General features: G+C 41.9%; 1 protein-coding gene across 1 annotated transcript in view; it reads left to right on the forward strand.

Moving 5' to 3' along the window:
• LOC109034384 (uncharacterized) overlaps positions 1-23220 on the forward strand; it is a 286237-nt gene that overhangs the window by 30734 nt on the left and 232283 nt on the right. The window contains exon 3 of the mRNA XM_019047502.2: positions 15317-15371. The gene's annotated coding sequence lies outside the window, so the exon portion shown is untranslated. The remainder of the gene's footprint in view (positions 1-15316; positions 15372-23220) is intronic.

Below are 23220 nucleotides of genomic sequence, written 5' to 3' on the forward strand. Positions count from 1 at the left end.
TCATTTCTGCCTCCTCTAAATTTTGGATCGGAAAACTTTACTGATTGCAGTGACCACTCACTCGTGCGCTAGTGTGAGTGTCCGATTCCCGTCCATAAAATTGTGGGTACGAGCGATAAAAGCACTGCATTACACACTCGCGAGGCAGCATACGAGTCAAGCGCTGATTCTTCGATGCAATTACAGTGTGTGCACTGCGGTCGTAAGCCGTAAATCAACGGAAAGTGTACACGTAGGAAGACTCCCGCTCCAATATATCCACTAATACGGCGCTGCTAGAAGGCCCTCGAAACACCATATTTTCAATGCGGAAATGGGTTTGGTCACGGGTATTCCGACGGATTTTAAGTGCCGCATCGAGCCGTTTATCACGCGAAAGAACTGTCCCAAGTCGCACCGGTCCACGCTGGATCTTTGGTCGTAAAGTGGAACGAGTGATTCGCAATTTTGCATGACCCTCGGAAGTTGGATTTTTTTGTGCGATCGAGAGCTCTTGTCGTCGCTCCTCTGACGTAAGGGTGTATCTCGGTTCCCACGTGAGTCCCAGAAAGCATGAGTTCATAAGTAAAATAGGGTTCACAAGGAAATTGAGGCACACCTTTACATCGGAGGGGATCTTCTACCTACAAATACATCAAAATGCTGTCCAAATATGTTAAAGAGCTGACTAAATTGAGAGAGAAAACTGCCTTGTCATCGATGGAAGCAATAGGAATTTCGTTGTGTTTCTTCCCGCACGACTAGAACAATGCTCATTGCAATGCTAGTGGTTCCTACATGTAAAACGCTGTTCATATCCCTATGTAGTTGCGAAACAAATAAACATCAGCAGGGAACAAGAATAACGTCTCTTCTGTCGCGTTAAGGAAGGGCGTTTGCATGAACATTCAAATGTTACCTAATTTCATCGAGTGAAATATTTATTTTGGAGAAGAGAATATTTCTCCCTAAAATTACCACGTATATAAACCAGGTAAAATTCAAAGAAAAGGATTCAAAAGTTTCTCTAAAAAATGCGTATTTCAATGGAGGAAACATATCGTTCGAATGATTTTACGACGTTTTTGCATACCATGAAAGCTTTGCAACCGATGGACTTAGTTCGATTCGTTGCGTTGAATTTTTGCATGCTATAATGACGTTGCTCCAAGTGAGTCTATATTTGGACGTATTTCTGTCAAATGGAACTAAGCGCCATCGGGGGAGGAAGGTAGAGGAGGGCTTGGATTGGCGGCGGAACCGGGCGTCGGGCTCATTAGTGCCTATACTCGCAATGCTATTTCATGGCGCTTAGTTCCGTTTGACAGAATGCGCTATCCAGGATTCTAAATTCCTCAAAAGGAACTCAAATTGGCGCTTAGTTCCGTTTGGCAGAAATACGTCCATTTGAACTACATTTGCAATAAAGAACTACTTTCCAGCTTATTTGAGAAAAATTAGTCTTATTAGTCTCTCAATGTAGCTTTTTTAGATTGGCCAGAAATCGGGGTTCCTTATTGCAAAATGCAAGCCATAAGTAGAACCTGCAACTCTCGAGTCGAGCTCACTCGTCGACACGTTGAGCTGACCCACCGCGGATTTCCCGCTAATTTCCCGCCCGATTCCGCGAAGACAATCCCCGCCCCCGCGCGAATTTTTCCCCGGATACTCCCATGAGCGCCCGCTCCGCGTCTCGCGGCAATCTCATTTCGTCCGGCGAAGTGGGTCAGGCAAGAAACTTTCCCGGAGCCGTAGCGTCGCGGCGCCCCCGGGTCGGCGCCGGTTACCGCCTCAACAGCTGTTTTCGCCGCCTCGTCAAGTCCCGCCAGACTTATTGCTTTATTTTTTCGGCTACGTGCTCGCAAAATTGCTCCCGGAATTAAGACGCTTTTCAGAGGCGACCCCGCGGATCCTCCCGTTGGCGTCGCCATGTTGCCATGCCAATAAGTAAATCCCACGGTGAGCCTTGAAGCGCGTAAGAAGACGTGTTTACCGCGGCTCAAGCCCGAATGCACTTACTGCTGTCTTCCGTAGTACGAAAGGACGTGTCTTTCCCCACGCGGCTGTGCTACAGAAGAGAGTAAAAAGTCAATTCTACGAAGAGCTCCGAAGCGCGTAAGGAAACGTGGTAGCCGTGACCCAAGCGAGAATGCGCTTTTAATACTCTTTTTCGTAGAACGGGAAGACGTGTTCCCCAACTTGGACGCCTCTCCTCTCCTCCGTTCCCGCTTCGCACAACTTCCGCCTCCTTCTCGACCCCTGTTTTTTCTCGTCGGAATTCGATCACGCACCCCCAGGTCGCCTCCCCGGTGAGAGATAAGTGTTCCCGTAACTTAATTCTCGAGATATCGCTGAGTTGAACATTTTTGCCCTAATGATTATCGATCCTCGTGATGTGTGACCTTCCGTGGAAAATGGGACATTGCTGCCAATAGATTAAAAAATTGGCTTACATGCAGAGAATTTATTTTTTAAGTTTGGGACTGCGGTTTTTTCATCTGAGTCTACGTGGAAGTGCATTTTATTTCAGTTCTTCAACTCTTCTTCGAGGACGTCTGGTTATAATGTTATGGGTTATTGTGAAACACACTCGCTAGAGGGAGTATGGGGACTAGAGTCCCTTTATACTGAGAATCAAGACAATGTGAATCCATTTCTGATTGGTTCCCGTATTTTAGGCCTCCACAGTGTCACAAACGGGAATAAAGATTACATTTTCATCGATGGCAAAGATTATAATCTAGGATGGATCGGGGAATAACGGGTTCGAGAAGGAACAAACGGAATGAGAGAAGGAACGGAGAAAGGAATTTGAGAATGAGCCGATCTTAGATTACGAAAAACTGTCGATTTGTGTAATCTTTATTCCCGTTTGTGACTCCATGAAGGGGGTTGTCTTGACTCTCAGTATTAAGGGACTCTAATGGAAATGGGGACTAAGTCTCAAGGAAGCTCTTATGATAAAAAAGTAGCGTCAACTCGGAGAAGTGTTTTTTGCCAACCTTAGATGTTTATCACTTGCATATTACTATACTCGACTTAGTAGAGGTTTGGGTTAAAAAATTGCCACGAATGTGATGCAGAACGTCTTTATCAAAACTAAGTAATGTATAATAATAATATAATGCGCTTGTATTATATGAGATGTATATCTTATATATTATTAATTATATAATCTGAGTAAAGTTCACGGGAAGACGAGCATAAAAAACATTGTTTCCTTCAATTTGGAATCATTTGCATGCAACATCCTCCTTTTTTCCGATCAGAAATCGATCCTCTAATGACCGTACTTTCCCTGTCCTCACAAAATATATTGTAGATCTAAAAAGTTCTGACTCAGTTCATCAGTTGCACTTAAAGGTAGACCTATTTTTTGTGTCATTCCGATCATTTTCATGGCTTCTTTGACATTTTTGTAGCTTTGTCCTCCCCCTTTTTTCCTGGTGGATTTGCTGAAACGGCGCTTTTGTGTCTTTACTTTCCTTTGAAAGGTACCTTAGAGTAATGTCATTACTATATCCTAGTCTCAGTGTGGTAATAATACAATACAATAGAATAGGTAATTTAACCATTGAAAGCGTACTTTTCATTGATAGCACATAAAACCGTATTTCCTATTTCTTTAACATAAGCAATGTAATGGGAAGAGTAGAGAGAATGGCCTTGAGGCAAGAAATGAGGAAAAGAATCTGTTTTCTCACCATGGAGGTCGATATAATTGGACCAATGTGACTCGAGTCGCAAGATATCTATTTTAAGGGGATTGGGTGAGGTCCCGAGATTCAATCAGTACGAACAACGCAGAAGGCTTACCCGTGCTTATATATACTCGACTCCTCTTTGAAAGTCATCCCACGCCTACAAAAGGCCTTTTCAGTGCCGCTGATAAGGAGGACTTTGAAGAAGCTCATTAGTACGGAATCTCTTGAAACCGACGTCCGCTTTTGGATGACGCTCCCTCAACCCGAGCGCCAAGACGAAACAGAGGGTAGGACCAAAATTTGACCCCGTTTCCCGACCCTTTTTCCTCCAGACCGTCCTTGATCCCGCTGCGGGTGAAAGTCGAAGATCTCACATCTTGATTTGTAACATGGTAGATTTTTTGTCATGTTTCACTTCCTCAAAGCAAAGCTGAATATTATCTCCTGCGTGCATTGAATTTTTACTGATTTCCTCCTCTTTTACGCTTGATGATCTATAAAAATTCCAAAACAAAACCAGGAGCCTCCCTCTTTCTCCCCTCCCCCCAGGTTACATCCGTTGTCTTGGATTTTTGAATTTTTAAAATTTAACCGGAATCGGGCGTTATTTCAGACCGAAATATCATTCCAGGCTTTTCATAACACTAATGTACGAAAATTACTCATCATCTGCTGCGCAAACATCACTCTAAGTCAACAAATCAAAACTCCAACTCTGCTCTCCATACGTCGCGGTCGGACCAATATAAAACGCCTTCAAATGCGCGTGATACTGTGCAACACTCCGAAGTTGATATAGTTGTATTCTTAGGTTGGAACCTAACTCGAGTAAATCGCTGTAGCTCACCGTCTGTCCTGGCTCCTGCCCGGTGGATTTTTATGAAACTCGATGAGAGGGAGGTATTCTCTGAGAGGAAATTCCAATTTCTAGTTAAATTTTCAAAATACCAAAGTCTAAAATGACGGAGTGCCCTAAAATGCTTTATTGCCTCCTGTTCGATTGTTCTTCTTGGAACTCGGTAGCAGGGGGTATTTTTTACTAAAATAAATTATTTTCTAACAATAATGTGCCCGTGCAATTTTAGTCAGACATTCTTCTGATTTTTGCATGAGGTCCTGGGGAAAATCAGTGCAATTTTCAGTTAGGGATGCCCAAGACTTCCCATTAAAATGAAAATTGCGAGGGAAAATGAGACAACACTGGAGTGGAAATACGCTCTTTCGTGAGTTTTTCGTGAGAATTTACGAATGATTAAATTCAAAACTACTCTGCCGTGCTAAGGGAGAACGCCGTATGAACATTCGAGAGTTGCCAAATCTTCTCGAATAAAACATGTATTTTTGAAGAAAGATATATTTATTTGAAATTTTCAGACACCTTAGATGCAATCGCGAACAAAATTGTCTGATGAAGCGGAAGAAAAATATTTAAGATTTTCTTAGAAAATTCGTTTTTAATTGAAGGAAACATGACAATGCCTGAATGCTCTTACGGCGTTTTCCCTTAGCACGGCAGTAATGCCGCACTAAGGAAGAACCATAGAGTACATAGAGCCGTAATATGATTGGGAGAGCTGGCGCCATGTTCTGCTCGACGAGTTCCGAGCCCGGTGTGCGCCGAGTTCGGGTCACTTTTTCGATACATTTTCGATCCAAAATGGCGGTGTGGAATACATGGTGATTCCTATCTCCTTTGTTGTTGTTGTTGTTGTCATCGAATGGCCGGGTACCCGTGTATCGCAAACAATCGATTATGTATCGAAAAAGTGACCCGGCGTCACACAGGAGTCTCGGAATTCGGGACATGGAAAATGCTTAAAAGTGGCGCCAGCTCTCCCAATTACATTACGACTCTATGTACTCTATGGGAAGAACGCTGTATGAGCCTTCAGATGTTGCCAAATTTCTTTCAATAAAAAGCGAATTTATTGGGATAGTTTTGAATATTTTTCTTCATATTTTTCAGACAGTGTGGTTCACGATTTGATCTAAAATATCTGAAAATTTCATTAGGAAATAGGAATAACTTTCCTCACAAAAACGCGTTTTTATTCATGGAAATTTGGCAACTCTCAAATGTTGCGTTTTTCCTTAGCATGGGAGAAAACTCCCAGCTTAATTTTTTCTCCAAATGGGACTGACTTTGCACATTTCTGAGGCCTTGTCTCCACGGGACGTTTTCATGGGATTTGTCCCAAGTTCGAATCGCAGGAATGAAACTTCTGGGATTTTTCCCAGTTACCGTCTCCACGGGACGGGGCTCATACAGTCCTGCGACTAGTTTGCGCGGGAAGATAAAGTAGTTAAAGTCGAGTATTTAACCGGGATTATAATAATAAATGCACTCAATTGACAATTAGACACATTATTTTAACTAAACAAACATTAACAATGTAGTAATGAATAAAATATCGCACAATTCGTTTTCACTTCTTCTTCTTCTCTCAGTGGGTCCTAGGGGTACAAGTACCATGCTTGGTACTGGGAAAAATATTGAGTTAATCAATATATATAATCAAAATATTGATTAACTCAATATTTTTCCCAACTTGGTAAGTAGGATTTTTCCCTGGGACAAATCTCGTGAAACGGCTCGTGGAGACAAGGCCTGATAAACCCGGTCCAACTGTGCGAAATTGCATATTCGGGTGTGCATATCAGCGTGTGCGATGGAGCTCAATAATGTGCTGAGCGACGAGAGCGCTCCTAGACGAGACAGGTAGAGCCGCGACTTGGAGCAGCGGCCGGGGCTGCGGCACCGAGCGGGACTGTCGGAGAAATATGGCAAAGTGACAAAGACAAATGCCTCGCAGCTTTCGACACCCGCAATCGTCACGATTTTCCCTCGCGCCATCAATTTCGGCGAGAATCCCCGCGCGCCGAGCCACGAGCGGTGCACGCCCACCCGGGCCCTATCATATCTTTGACTTTTTTCCCATTCTCAACAACTAACCTCTGCGTGATAAGAGTAATATCATAAAAAAACGAGTGGTCTCTTCGCAGAGAGGGAGTCGAGAAACGTGGGATCCATTTTCGGTTGACAGTCGGGTTTTCGGGCCTCGCTGGGCCGCGAACCGTCGCAAATATTCCATTTTCTACGCAGGTTCAACGATAATAAATAAGAGAAAACAAGGATTGAGTTACGGGCCGGATGACACCCCTTCCTTTGAGGCGAAGAGACAACCAGTCTCGGATTGGCTACGGGTTCCGGTCTATTTCCAACCCCTTTTGGTGGACTGATGCAAAAAGTTTCAGCCTCTATGAAAAATAGGATGGGTTCTATCTTGCAGTATAATAATGTAATAATCGAAAACGAGTGCAAATTTTTGGTCGCCAACCTCAAAAATCGATTCTTAGGAATTTCCTAAAAATCCTACACCAGGTATCCAAAGCGTCTCGAGGCGTTATGCGTCACGCGTTATATGCGTTACTTTCATGATTTTACTTTATAAAGTTTGCTGTGCGAGAATCTATTTTTTGAAAATTTTTATAATTGTTGACAGTGCCGGAAAAGTGACTGAGAATGCATCGCACCACTAAGCACTAGGCACCCCACGAAGTGTGACAAAATCAATTTTGGAACGTTTTGCTCACTTACGTTGATTTTTAATAGACAAATGATGACGCACATGAAATGGAGTAAGAAATCCAAAAAGTACAGACTATATTTTTACGCACTAAATCTTGCAATCAGCTTTTACCCAGTGAGAACGCCTTCATTGAAGTCGACCCGCAACCTGCGCGTCCCAAGAGTACGAATAGTTATCTCGCGGATTACGAACAGAACACGCGGTAAAATACGTGAGGGTTACTTAGGAAAACGTTGTTCTATCGAAAATAAACTTATGAATGTCACGGTTTGCACGCACAATTGTTCTTGGCAGGCTTTCATAAAAAATTTGGCACACAGAATGTTCAGAATTTATAATTAAGCAGGCGTTGAGAGGGTCTGAAGTTTCCAGTTAAAAACGTAATTTTGAGAAAAAGCTATTCAATATCTTAATCAACTTGCAAATAATTGTCTTGGGATTTTGAAAAAGCGTTTAACTAACGACTCAGTTTTGAGTCGAAACGTCTGGGTTTTTTTGTTGTTGAATCTTAGCTTTGTTTATCGTTTCTTCTCTTGTTTTCCTCCTGTTATTCGACCCGAGTCATTTTTTTGGAAGATTGGACAACGACGCGAAGCTGGGTGCCCGTTCCATCACTCGGGCGAAACTTCACGACAGCTTCATCATTTCGTCGCTCCGCCGGTGCAAGAGCGTATCAACACTTTAAGATAAACCCTGTTGTTTGTATGAGGAGATGCTCTCTGGGGCTCACGAAGAAATGAAGGGACGTCGCTACATGGGTGAAGGGACGATTTATGCGTGAGTGGTGCTCAAATCAGGACGATGCGCTCGAATGCAAGCAATGTACTCGGCGGAATGCTCAAAGGGCCGTTGCTCGATTGAGGGTCAGCAATGACAAGCAGGCATAACCGACCCATATATTGAAGAGGGTGGGTTCAAATTCTCAACCCGTCCGAGATCTCCATACCGCTCGTGAATCATTTTGCAAGGGCTCGCACACGGACGCCAACAACTCGGCGAATGCATGCGAGACTCTTTTATCAAAATCGAACACGATGTTTGGAATAACCATCCTCGACTTTCCGGGTGTACTCGATAAGAGTGAAAATCATCAATTGGCCTTCTCCAAGGAACGGGAATTTACATATTAATGGGTAGACTCGATGGATGATAATACGAGAATGACAGAAACACCAATAAAAGAGCACACATAGCTTTTACCGACCCGCCCATTGAAAATATCCTTTTTTTATGAAAACGGGCCTTGGATGGTTGTAATGACACACTTAATAATCGACCTGCGGGCTGATTGTTGAAATTGACATACAAAGTTATAGACGAAGGAGACAAAAAGGGTATGGAGAGGTCCTATTGGTGCGGAAGCGAGTGGTTGCAAGGGACAAAGAAGATAGATAATAGACTGACTAACGTCAACTCACCAGAGACCCTATAGTTAGTCTATCATTTTCTCCCTGAGTCCATAGGGACCAACCCACTTCAACTAATAGGATCGCTCCATACTCACTATGTCATCTTTGTTTAGCGCTTTGTCTATCCATTTCAACAATCAGTCCGCTGATTCTCTCACTCTTCGCGATGGGAGTTTCCTCAAGGGATGGACTGCAAAAATCGATGTAGCCGAAACTTGGTGCAAATAAACTGATTGCAGAGATAGAATCTTCGTACCTTCAAAAAGTGAAAACAAAGATTTGGAGCTATGGACCGCTGTACCGTCTGAGTTAATTTTCTTGGGGCTTTTACCGCCGTGAGTAAATAAATCAGAGGAGTTCTCCAATTGGTGGGTAAACTCCATTATGCCAACCCTCCCGCGAGAAAATACAAATACTCCTAGTAAATTGTGATCAACCCCCTCTAGACGGACCGATGCAATTAATATTAGCCTCCTTCTAGTGATCGCTGTTTTATGACCCCGCTTCAGCTCAAACTTATTTTTAATGTCCAATTATTCACTAAAATACTTCATGATAATTTCTATGAGATTTATTCGGAATTTTGTGTGAAGTTATCATTGTTTATTATCACTCGCACTGTAAGAGCTCTTTAGAAAACTCATGCGCTATCCATTTTCAGATGAGCCCTGGACTATGTAGGAATGTCAGCGTTTCGTGGCTCATCTGAGAAATGAATATGCACTGAAAAACAAATCTCGGTGTATTTACTAAGAAAAGGGTAAAATTACCAAGAATTCAGGGTTCTATTTGATCCCAGTTTTTTCTTGGTAAAATTACCATTTATGGAATTGGTAATTTTACCGAGAAATCTCGGTCAAATTATTGAACTTTCTCGGTAATTTTACTGGACCTCGGTAAAAACGCCAATATTTTTTATCGACTGTGGTAGAATTACCGAGATAAAATGGCAAAGTTACCGGGAATTGATTACCAATAAAAGTGGTATTCTTACCTGGAAAAAACAGTAAAAATACCGGTTTTTAGGTAAGCTTCCCAGTCTGTCTCGGTAAAATTACCAATAATTGGTAAAAAAAGTGAGATGGTAAAGGTACCAACGGACCTTGGTAAAAACGCCGAGAATTTTTTTTCAGTGTTGTATATTATTACTCGCACCGTGAGAGCTCTTTAGAAAACGTATGCGCTGGCCATTTTCAGATGAGCCCTGGACTACGTAGGAATGTTAGCGTTTCGTGGCTCATCTGAGAGATGAACATGCTCCCTCCTGGAAAGGACCCGTGTTTATGGGCTTTGAGTGATTTTGACAACAGCGCGGATGTGGGCTGTTTGCGTTTGTCCGAGTTGGAAGTTGGCGGCTGCTCGGTATCGAACACAAACCGCGAGTCAACAATAGGATCTGGGATGGCTTTCCGTAATCGGGAGGGGTGGGGCGGGGCTCGTGAGGGAGAGGTGACGTCAGAAACCAATAAAAGAAGATGGAATGCAGAGCACAGAGGAGCGCGAAAGGCGAAAGCAAAGGCACGGCCGATTCATTGAGGAGGCAACAAAAGCGGAACGTACACAATGAACACCCGACGAAACATTAAACGACCATCTTCCGTGACTCCGCGTGGCTCCGGCCGTTGCCTCCGCCATGCCGCCGCGGCCTCGGATCTCCGCTGCAGCTTTACAGAGTTGCCTAACTTCCCCCAGAATAGAGTCTTTTAGGGACTCAGTGATGAGGTCCCTTCATATAGAGAAAGTTACGCCATCTTGGGTCCTTGACTAGAGTACCTGTGTGTACAGTGGATATTGCGTAAAACGACAGTGACGCTGAATGTCTCAAAATAGACTAACTAACTAACTTGGTTATAACGACATATCGGTCATGGCGACACAATCTCTTTGGTCCCGGCCAAAACTCCATCAGATCAATGTTTTTAGACAAAAAACACCCAACCTCCAAACAAAATTTGTGTGGATTCGCGGTTCTTGCCACCAACTCGAAGGAAAGTTCGGGGATGCTCGTAAATCCTTGACCAGAGTACCAATGTGTACAATGTGTACCGCGTATAACGACATCGGTTATTACGACATATCGGTCATAGCGACACAATCTCTTCGGTACCGGCCGAAACGCCATCAGATCAATGTATTTAGCTATCAGATATAACGACGACGCTTATAGTGAGACGCTTATAGTCCGGTCATAGCGACGGATTTTCCGCGGAATTTCGAAAACTGTATAGATAGAGCACGCGCAAGTCGAAATATGAATCTCTCAGGATCCAAAAGGGCAGCCAGCCCTCCGACCTAAAAAAGTCACTGCCAATCTTCAGATTCCAGTATCAACCCAAGACGGTCAAGAATGTTCATAAATGAGCGTGCTTCTGCAAAAATGAGTAAATTTATGCAAAAACTTAGTTTAGGCTTTACAAACGACTGGTCGTAACATTGTAGTAATAAATCACTCTGGATAATTTGAATTCATAGGTTGGCTGCCCTTTTGGGCCCTAAAAGTTCCATGACCTAACCTTAGAATTACCAACATGCTCGCTTTCTGCCTATATAGGTACTCTATCTCGGTTCCTAGACGTCACAAACGGGCAAAAAGATTTTACAGTTAGAGAGCATTCATATAAATGAACGTACTTATGCTAAAAGGAACTTAGTCACACGCAATCACTATGCACGTAGTTCTTTTTAACATAAATGCGTCCAAATTACGTAACGCTCTAGGGGGTGAGGGGGGTCGAGGAGAGCGTTACGCAATTTTGTTTTTACGCGTATAAGGATAAGGACTCACGTCACAAAAGCGTTACAAGGGGACAGGGGGGTTTAAAAAGTCGGAAGTTACGTTTTAAGTACGGTAAGTGAATATTGCGTTACGTAATTTATGAAAGCTCCCTTAGAATCTTACGTTCCTTGTAATTTTTGATCCACGCATTCCTGGATTTCTCTGTGTGGATTTTACTATCTACTAACGATTTTGAGGAGGAAATATGTAAAAGAGAGTTTTAGTTCTTGCCTTGTCTAGTGCCTCAAGTCCCCTATAAATTTCCGAAGAGAGAACGCCACTGGGCAACAGGGCACATGGTAAACAAACTTATTATGTTTTTCCCGTCCCCTATTTGTCATCCTGTGGCCACCTGCAAGATTAAAAAGGAAGATGAAAAATTGGCGCGAATTGAATACGCGATCACTCTCCCCCGCGGGGTCCTCTCGCCCCCCCCCCCCTCCGGGAAGCCTACCCTTTCGGGGAGCTCGTGATTTGAATGTATTCACATCGACGCATGACGCGCAGAGTTCGAGAGGTCCTCCGCCCTGCTCGACAAAAACCACCCAACCTCCAAGCAAGTCTTGTGTTGGTCCGCGGTTCTCGCCACCAACTCGAAGGAAAGTTCGGGGATGCTCGGAAATCCCCGATACGCGGGGGGTTTTGTTCGGCGTCCCCGCATTGCTCAGTTATTTGAAACGGGAGGGGAAGTCGAAAAGGGCTCTGCATATCAGCGTCAAGGACGTTTGAAAACAGGATCGGCCGCTGCGGTGAGTGGTGAGTGTTTTAACTTGCGTAAAACTCCGACCGGTTGAATGTAGTCCGGTTCCCGGGAAAGTTTTGTGTTGATTTTCCGTCGAACCCCACCGGGCATCGCACATGACTGTCCACGGAGAAAGGACCTCAGTTCACGGGGGTGAGGAAAGCGTTTTCCAACGAGTCGAGTTCGGAAATAGTGGAGTTCCATTATACCGAGAGTGAAGACGACACGAATCCATTTCTGATTGGTTCCGTATTTCAGGCCTCCACAGTGTCACAAACGGGAATAAAGATTACATTTTCACCGATTGCAAAGATTATTAACTGGAAAAAGATGCTCGATTGAGTTCCTCCCGGGAGGAGACGAAGCGGATGCCCAGTGACAAGGTGGTGACAGGGGGTTTTAAATGGATTCCATTTTGCAAAAGGGAACCACGAGCATTGCAATGTTGCTAAGACTGTGCAACTTCTTTGGTCTTGGAAAAGAAACCTGATGTTTATCGACAGTTTCCATTTTACTCGCTGATAACTGTGAATCTAAGACAAAAATTACCATGTAAATTTCGTATTTTTTCATGATTTCAGTTATTTTACTGCAAATGATGAATTTGCACAATCTTGGCATTATTGCAGTGCTTCTGGTACCTTTTTGCAAAATGAAATTCATATGACTGTGAGATGAGAGAGTGCCAACTCCCTGATGGACCGTGGGAGGACCGAGTTTTGTGGCGGTTAGGCGTCGCAGAGCGCCAGAGGGCGCTATAAAAGCGAATCATATGTATAAAGTGGAATGGACCGGGGAATTGCATGGGGGCACAGCAAGGAGCAAACGGAATGAGAGAAGGAACGGAGACAGGAATTCGGGAATGAGTTGATCAAAGATTTCGAAAAACGTTCAATTCGCGTAATCTTTTTTCCCGCTTGTGACATCCATGAGCCGTGTTGTCTTAACTCTTTTTATTATAAAGGGACTCTGGAAAATTGATCCTTGAGTTTTGTACGGAAAACGCTTTTATTTGTAAAGTATCAGATTTTCGCATTTCACATACCCTTTATGGATGGCTGAAGTTGAGAAGTACGTATGTCACCGCATTGTTTTAAAATCATTCGATCATATTTCATTTTCTTAAAAGTGAACTAGCCAAAATATTTCTCTGATTTTCAATGAGGAATGAAAATTCATAGAAAGAAGCGAAGGTTTGCAATGTCGCAATCGGTGATGCACAATGTTTGCCTCCAGTCATCGATAACTGGGGGCTTGGAGGACAAGGCGCATAAGTGCAGATTTTGAAAAAATTGAGTTATTAATGATGTTAAGTAAAACTAGTCTTAATGCAAATTCTGTGAAAGGAGCTGCTAAATTCCAATTGTTGAGCATCAAAAAATCAGTGTGAACTTTTTTCCTGCCATAAGGGTCTATGTAATTTCGAAACTTCAAACACGTATTTCTCGAAATAGCAAAGACTATGCACTTATGCGCCTTGTCTTCCAAGCACCTCAACTGTAACATTCACAGCGTCCTCACTTTAATGTGCTAGAATAGTATTTTAAAAGAGAAGGATCCTCTAATCTTCTTCCATTCATCTTCTTCTTAGGATGGAAGATTGGACCAGGCCATCAAGAAGAGGAATATGCTGGGTAGGAGGGCAATCGCTATGTTAAATGGAGTCCTTTGGGACAAAGGATCTCCAAAGAGAACAAAAGGAGGATTTACAACGCGATTGTCAAGAGCATAGTAACCTACGGGTGTGAAGTATGGCCGATGAAACAGCGGACCCGGGAGGTTTTAGAGGCAACAGAGATGGACTTCTGGCGTAGATCCGCTGGTATTTCCAGAAAGGATCGCGTCAGGAATGAGATGGTACGGGATATCATGGATGCCAAGCAGACCATCGTGCATGACATTATGACAAAACAACTCATCTGGTAATGGTCATGTCCAGAGAATGGCAGGAGACAGGTTGCCGAAGAAGGTCCTTGACTGGGTTCCTCCTGGGAGAAGACGCAGAGGGCGCCCAATGAAAGGTTGGAGGGACGGGATTGAAGCAGAAATGTTGAGGTGCTCAATCCCCCAAGATTTGTGGTTTGAAAGAGAGCAGTGGAGGTTAGGAGTCGTAGAGCGCGAGGGAGTGCTGTAAAGCGACTTGTATGTATGTATGTATGTAGGATCCTCTAACCCAGCACTATAAACTATAAAATGTTTTACCTTCTTCAGATCCATCTAACTTCAAAATCCTTCCGTGAATCTTCCATCATTATCTCGCGCATTGGCGCCTACAAACCTAACAGGGATACTTCACGCATTGCGCAATGCGTGAAGTATCCCTGTTAGGTTTGTAGGCGCCAGGGCGCATGTCGCGCTGGCAGCACGCCGCGCCGCTTCGCCCTATGTTTGGCTCTAATATTAAACCTCTCAAACTAAGCCGTATACATATTTTCTTTATCACAGCACTGAATTAGATTAACTCCTGTAAAATTAAGTTTATTGGGGTCTTTTTAATTCGCCGGTTTTTTATTTAAGGAGTCATGCTCAATTTTATTTCAGGTTTTATAAACTACAATAGATCTTCAAGGGCTAGACATGCTATCAAGCATGCACATGCACAGCTTTTGCTAACAAATTTTAGTTTTGATGTGAAGACTATGCAGAAAGAAAAGAAAATGAAGTCTTTATTCCTATATTTAGTCAAATGAAGCCGCCTGAAAGGAAGCTTTTTGTTCGGCTTCCCGGATTGTCGGGTTAAAAGTGAGCGGACGGGAGGGAAGGGGAGGGGAGCTCAAAATGGCTCTTTCATATCACCGTCTACGTTCGGGACGTTTGAAAATACGACCAGCAGCGGAGGGTATTTTAACTTTTGTGTAACTCAGTGAATATGTGACTAGTTGAATGTAGTCGGTTTTCAGGAAAGTTTTCATGATGATACTCTGTTGATGCGCCTCTGGGCATTACATATGCTTTGTGCCTTGATAACATTTCCTCGAGATTTACGAAAAAAAAGTACATAATATTGAATGCGAAGAGAATAGTATTTACAGACACTTATTGAATAAGGAACCTTTTTTTTTGCTCTTTTCTTCATTCAAAGTTTTTCAAAGCTGAATTTTATTGTTTGTTCACAGATGAAGCAAGGGAGCTGAACTCTGTCTCGCAGGCCGTCTTTTTTCTTTAAAAAAGGTTAGTATTTTAATTTTCTTACACTAATAACTCCTTGACTCCTTCAGGGGTAAAGGTTACTACCACACAACCTCCACCCTAAAAAACTTAATAACTAGTGATTTGAAGCCTTGTTCTCATATTTTTCCAAATTATATACCGTCTTTAGCTCTCTTTTACAGACCTAAAATGATCACACAAACGTAATAACGTCGGTAAACACTTCAGTTGAAGTTAAGTTTAACATGTAAGAAGCTTGATCAAGGTTACGGTTTATCGCTTTCATTTTTGACACGTGGTTGTGCGTTATCAAACCACTGTCATCCAAACCGTGGTTAGAAATAGACACATTCCGTCTAAATGTGCAGCCGTGAGTATGGCTTGTGTAAAAGGTCACATACCATAACACCGTATATCAAAAATAAGAATGATGAATACTCTTATCGTGTCGATCTGTTTCCTACAGGATTTTTATTTGTGGGATGGGGGAGGGGACGCTAGCCTGAGAGCAAAATCCCTCTTGATTTGTTTTTATTATAATTCGCTGTTGGATGAAAAAAAATGTATTTGATTCGAAAAGACTGGGATAAGCGGCTATAATACGATGAAGTATAAGTGATGTGACCAATTCGACGGTGAAACTACCAGACCACGTTTCTCGGTTTGCGACGTTACAGACTTCCTGTCACACTTTATTATTCAAAAAGAAAACCACTCAATGTCTATTCTTTAAAACCTTCGTGATTATTCTTCTTCTTGCGAGGAAAACTCTGTGAAAATTTTGAGAAATGATATTGATTTGTTTTTTTTTTTGTTTTTTTTTTCAAAAAAATAAAATGAGAATGGAGATTCTTAAACACCGCAGGCGAAATATATGGTCTGGTAGTTTCATCGTCGATTTCAGTGTTAAAACTCATGTGTGGTGTCACCAAGTGGCTGTAAGGGCTGATATTCCAAATAAGAGGAGAGAGAAAAGTCATGAAACACATTTATTCTAGACGGAACTATGTAAAAATAAATTGAATAAAAAAGGACCATTTGTGTGGAACGCAAATCCTACGCACATAGCTCCTTTTTATTTGATTCATTTCCATCTAGTATAAACATAATCGACCGATGAATAGATGATATTTACGGCCATCTGTGATATTCAACTGCATTTACCCAATCCTCAGCAGTTTGAAGGACGATTAATTTCCTGTAATAAAACACCCTCTCATACTAAGTTTCATAAAAATCGATTGAGCTAGGAGCCGCGATATCATTTTAAGGAACGTCCGTCATCTTGGATTTTCAAATTTTGAAGATTTTAGTAAAAAACCAAGTGCCTTTCACGTGCTACAGAAACGGAAGAATGGAAAGGACGAGTATTGATGACGGCGCAGACATACAACTATTCGTACTTGATGGATGTCCGTGTTGCGTGTGCAAAATTGAAGGCGCGATAGAGCGAGAGGTAAACCAGCAATGTTCCGCTTTGCAACCGCATCTAAAGTGATTCTTCACGAACGGCATATCACGCAGGTAGTAGGTCAGGCACTGGGACGCACTTGACTGATACATTTCAGAAGATATTTTATTACACCATAGGTAATTTACGGGAAAGAAAAAAGCGCGGTGCTCCTAAAAAATACTGTCCCTGATAAAACTGTGCACAAAATAATCGTGCTCACAGAACGGATGGTTTTAAAAAATGATTTTATATCTCACTTCTTTTGTCAACTTCATCGGCCATACTTTATCAAATTTTGTAAAAACTTTTTCTTACCGATTTTTCTAAAATTGTTTTTTTAAACACCTGACGATGAGCGGTTGCTCAAAACGGCCGTAGTGTGAGAAGTATCAACAATTTTAGAAAAATCGGTAAGAAAAAGTTTTTACAAAATTTGATTTTATATTTCCTCGAGCTTGGAAAACTTCTCTGAACGAGGGCGGCTACTTGTAACATATTTTCAGTTTAACTTTCGAGAATCTGAGTGGGCCGAGAAGAATGTGGCACCCTGGCCGGAGTTCCTCCTCTCCGATTCCTGAGAAGTGCAGTGCAGTTTATCTTTTAACAACAAGCATTTCATCCGTCTGAATGTCTGATTCGAGAGAGCACTCGGAAATCATTACGGAGCCAATGTAATATTACCTACTCCGGGATATTGTGATGCATCTGCATTCACTCCTGAGGCACTACTGGGAATTGGAAAACAAATAGACCTCATTTCTGCCGGCTGTATAGGGGCTGGTAGGCGATGGTGTAGTGAGAAGAGAGTAATATTTTCTCGTCCTGAAAAGCATCTCAAGGTTTGAACATTTCTAGACGATGAGCTTGTGTTGTATTTCACTTTCTCGAATTTCTCAATGGCATTTGTTCACTTACATTGACGGCAGTTTTCACCCTTCGGTGAATATTGGCGTTCAAAAGTTCTAGATACATGATAGATAGTTCGTGAGTACTTTTAGTTTTTGCTCTGAAGACTTACAATTAGACGTTTTTCCTATAATTCTTTATTTTTAGTTAGTTTTGGAGGGTTCAATTTCTTTTATTTTTAGGTTTTTAATTTTTCCATTGTTTTGGAGACACTTTCCATCCCCCGTCTGAGCTTGGAAGACGATATTTTTCCGGAATTGTTTGCTTTTTAGTCGATTTCATATTTTTCACATATTACGATTAAAGTTTGGGAGAGTAAAATAGTTTAAAATAAAACATCACATCAAAATTTGCAATTGATCACTTTATGAAACTGGAAAGGTTAGACAAGTAAGGCACAAATTTTCTGATAAATGTTGGGGTCCTAAACAGATGAGTGAAATTATTTGGAAAAGTCAGTTTAAGAGGGGCAGCTGTCTGATAGTGCTATATTGCTGTGCCTCATATAATCGAAGAGATTTGAAGGAATGCATGATAGTTTTCATAATTCTACTATGGTCCTGCCCAGCGTCTACTGACCCGCTGAATGAAAGAGAGCTTTTTTTGTAGGGCCTTAGTTTGTTGACACTTTTGTACGTCAGTGTGCGCAAGGTAAAATTTCAAATAATTTTCAAAAAAACCTTCAAATTGAACCTTGAAACCGTCTCAGTGTAAGGTTTGGGATCATATTCCTCGTCGTTCTTTAAACTGCCCCTTTCATTAGGGAGGCTTTTCTTGGTTCATATTGTGATTTAGGAGACCTTTAAATTAATGGAGGCTCATAAAATTTGTCTTTTTAAATGTTGCGATTTAAACTTTAAATTAGCGTCTCTATGAAGATAACTTTTACGAGCCTCAGAACCGTGCAAGGAATTAAAACGATATGACACCACAAAAAAAGAAGAAGAAAAATACCATAACAATAACATTAATAATTCTCAATATTTACTCTTTTATATTTTACATTCTCTGCGGGAAATCATTATAATCTTCAGTAAGGACTTACTTCCAGAGTTATGGTGTTGAATTTTACTCTCGATTCGTAAAATTTATCCTGTTAATGTAGCTGATCTAAAGTCCTCCATTATCAATCTGTAATCCACGTATGGCCTTCCTAATGAAAAGAAGCTGTTCAAGGAACAACTATGGACACTACCCCTAAGTTTAAACAATGGTTTATCTTCAAATCTGACAACCCTGCTCTTGGCTCATTCAAATGAGTGTGAAATAATCGATTCTTATCGATTTTAGGTGAAGCGAACTCCCTCATCAAGAATCGTTTATGTATAATGGAGTTAAATGGAGGAAAAACACCGTTGCCAAATCGAGGGAATCGTCCCGGATCCTAAACGAAGGAGTGATCGCCCTTTGTTCTCCGTAGCGGGAGCTCCTAACTGCAATAGCGCGACACTTCAATGCTAAAAACCGTCGTTCAATACGAAAACGATGCAACTGGGATCTTGGGATAAAAACAGGGTGTTCCCAACGAGGACTCGGTGATTGGCTTTTGCCGGTGGCGCGGCGTGATTTGCGATACATCGATTGATCTGCCATTTGAACCTATTGATAAGGATCGATAAGCAAGTTTTCGCAACGAACACCTTGATAATCGGTTCTTTACCGCAGCTTCAAATGGGGACAGATCGACCAATCGATCTTCGGCTTTTGCATTCCCCAAGGTGAAACTTGCGCGGGAGTGTAAAATGCGCGGCCGATGTGCCGTTGTGCACCTAGGTGACTCTGTTTTGTTTCTAAACACGTACTCTCTCGTCCCAAATTGCGATCCTTCTCTCGTATCCAAAACCAGGAAGCGCTCAGCCCCCTCTGGTGACGTGAGGAGGTATTCCATGCATCTTGCATCGCCCCGTCGTCTGCACTCCTCGCATACTTCAATTTGCCTTGTCATACCCAACCGTGAAGGGCCGCGACGTGGCCCACCTATTGCCTCAATTCACCTGTTTCGAGGTGAATCGTATGAGACCCTCGGGATGTTCCCTGTAGGTAAACTAAACGCAATTCTTTCTTCGTGCACCTCAATTTTAGGCTATTTTTCTTGAACTGACGTCATTCCGTTCCCGTCTGAAAGAGTGTACCATTGTGAAGATCCAATGGACCGCGTTAAACAGAAAGGAACCAAGCCACATCAGCTATTGCAAAATTTAAGTGGGCAATTTGATTTTTTACATGAAAACGGTTGTGCGGATTTTCGTGTAAATTTCAGTGAAAATTCTCAATGGTGGGAGGCAAATTCCTTAAAATTTTCAAAGAAATCCGAACAAACGTTCTCTCGTAAAAAATGTAACTGTCCAGATAAACTTGACAATACATAGCTGATGTGGCTTGGTTCCTTTCTGTTAAACTCGGTCCCAATATCGTCATTTTCCGACCAAAGTATCACAAGCGCCATGCGACGTTCCAACATTTCCGCCGCCATTTTATTTTTTTACGAGAAAAATTTGGTTGAATCTGTTTAAAAAATCACTGAATTTTGTTGGCAGCACAAAGAAAATTCGGTGAAACTTTTGGACAGCTTCGTTAAAAAATTTCTTCGTAAAAAATTAAAATGACGGCGGAAATTTAAAACGCCGCATGGCGCTTGTGATACTTTGGCCGGGAGGTGGCGATATGACAGATAGAATTAACCTACTCTTAGCATGGAACTTAAGATAGCCGGTACAGTTTATGTCTTCTTTATATCACACGAAAAAAAAATATACGACTAGGAATACAATCTTAGACTTGAGTCAGTTTTGTTCAGTTAGAGGGTTTTTTCGAGATTTATTTGACTGTGATCTTTGACCTACCTCATTTTCCCATGAAAACAGTTCGCTTCCACTAATAGGATCCCTCCATATCCTTTTTGTCTTCTCTGTCTATAGCTCTGTCTATCAATATTAACGATCAGCCCGCTGTAAACAACATCGATAAGACTTTAGTTTGTTCGCATTTCGATCGGTTAACGAGGAGCTAGGGTCCTGGGTCCTCACAAAAGCCTGCAATAGCGCATCGAGCCAGGGTCAGAAACCAAACGGGCCGTATTCTCGTTTTAAAGGTGCTCTACTGTCCACCAGTACAATCTTTCCGTTTTGTTCCCTTTTCACTTCACAATCACCGAAGCCACGAAAAAAAAACCGGAAGGATATCCCGGAGAGAGTCATGCGAAAAAATAAACACAACTATAAAAGGTCAGCCAAATGGGGCGTGGAGTTGCCAGATTTCACACACACTTCTGCAGGAATAAATCCTGTCATGAAAAATTTATCACCTCACTTTGGCAGCCGTGTTGAGCTCAAGAACCCCACGAACGAGTGGATCCCTCGAAATTTGAATCATTTCATTTTATTCACTTATTTATTTTTACCCGGTAAAAGGCTGTGCTCCGTGGATCCTTTATGTGGACAAAAGCCACAATCTTAGATTATCCCGTTTCCACGAGGAACTCCCCGAGACATTGTCTGGCCGCACAGAAAATGTTCAACATCCCGTTTTTCGTCTCGAGTTTTCGGTGAGGTGGAGCTACACATCGTGCGACACCGCATCCTATATCTCTGAGAAGTGGGAAGGGAGTCCGCTGCCCGCTTTGTTGACAGCTTTTGGTCATCATTCTGCTCGGTTTACTGTCAATGGAGGGCCAATTTTATTCCGCCCATACCTGACGAGTTGCCAAGCCGATGCGATGATGGTTCTCTTTAAATTCGGGTTCAACTGTTTGAATCGATCTGAAAATTCCCCCTCTAAGCTATCGAATACAGAACACATTTTATCGTCCTAATATAGTCTAGAAATGTCCATTATTTGTATTATACATTAACGGTTTTTTAAGTTCACTTAATACACAAGTCGTCATGTCGAGAGCTTACTCAGGCCTTGTCTCCACGGGACTTTTTCATGGGATTTGTCCCAAGTTCGAATCGCAGGAATGAAACTTCTGGGATGTTCCCAAGTTACCGTCTCCACAGGACGGGGCTCATACGGTCCTGCGACTAGTTTGCGCGGGAAGATAAATTACTTAAAGTCGAGTATTTAACCGGGATTAAAATAATAATTGCACTCAATTGACAATTAGACACATTATTTTAACGAAACAAACATGAACAATGGCGTCATGACCAAACAACTTGTTTGGTATGGTCATGTCAATAGGATGACGGAAGAGAGGCTGCCAAAAAAGATGCTTGATTGGGTTCCTCCTGGGAGGAGACGTAGGGGACGCCCATTGAGAGGTTGGCGACAGGGGGTGTTAAATGAGATAAGAGATTGTCAACTCCCTGATGACCTGTGGGAAGACCGAGCTTTGTGGCGATTAGGCGTCGCACAGCGCCTAAGAGCGCTATAAAAGCGACTCATATATATATACATGAACAATGGAGTAATCAAAAAAATATCGCACAATGCGTTTTCACTTCTTCTTCCTCTCTCAGTGGGTCCTAGGGGTACAAGGACCAAACTTTGTACTGGGAAAAATATTGATTAACTCAATATTTTTCCCAACTTCGTAAGTGGGATTTTTCCCTGGGACAAATCCCGTGAAACGGCCCGTGGAGACAAGGCCTCAGAAATTTTCATGTAATACTCCAAGAATTCAGTGTCCGTCCTTATGATGTAAAGCTAAAGGGTCTGAAAGTGTTCAGCTTTCATCTAAATGACATATATTACACACTACAGTAAAGTGTATTAACGTTTTAGCGCACAATGACTAAAGACAGTGTCAAATTGTAGAGTAGCTTGAACCTTGCTGAGACAATCAGTTTTCATGCATATTTTTCATAAATTCAATGTCGGCCCAATTTCTAATTTTGTCAACTAATACGACGTTAAGGAGCACTACCCACCCTTCTTTTTCCTCTTCATGACTTCATACGGAGAAGACAATGTGCAGTGCGAGCGCAAAGAAATCTAGCGCGCCTTCTTTTTTTGCATATGCAACATGCACATCCATCGAGCTTGTATAGTTGCTTGTGCGCCTTTAGATTATGCTGATTAATAACTACAAATCATCGTAGAAACCCATCAGTGTATTTTGGTATTAATCAATTAATTTTAACAAGAACGTACGTCGACACCAGTTTAACCCTATGTTTTAATTGCTTACGCATAATTGTGAGATAAATATGATACAAAAAATTGTTCAAGGTACAAATTCGATTGGTGAATTTTATTGTAAAATCGGAAGGACTCATGTTCGAGTTCCAGACGAAGCTTCTCTGTCACAAATTTTTTTCATAAAAGGAATTCACAGGTATTATTCTGTTAAGTTTTATATTCTGTTAAGTTTTACTTAAGCATTTAGCTGCACAAAATGTATTAAAAAGTTTTAAGTTCTTCAAAAATGTCATGTCCAAAAATTCGTTAGTTCTTTGGAAGAATAAAAAGAAAAATCAAAACAATGAGAATGGAAGAAAAACTGCATTTGAGACAAATGTTTCTCTTTCGTGTTTTTAATACGTTCCTTTTTAATAAGCACAAATCTGC

Source organism: Bemisia tabaci, chromosome 4 (genome assembly GCF_918797505.1).
Source record: "Bemisia tabaci chromosome 4, PGI_BMITA_v3".
Lineage (NCBI taxonomy): Eukaryota > Metazoa > Arthropoda > Insecta > Hemiptera > Aleyrodidae > Bemisia > Bemisia tabaci.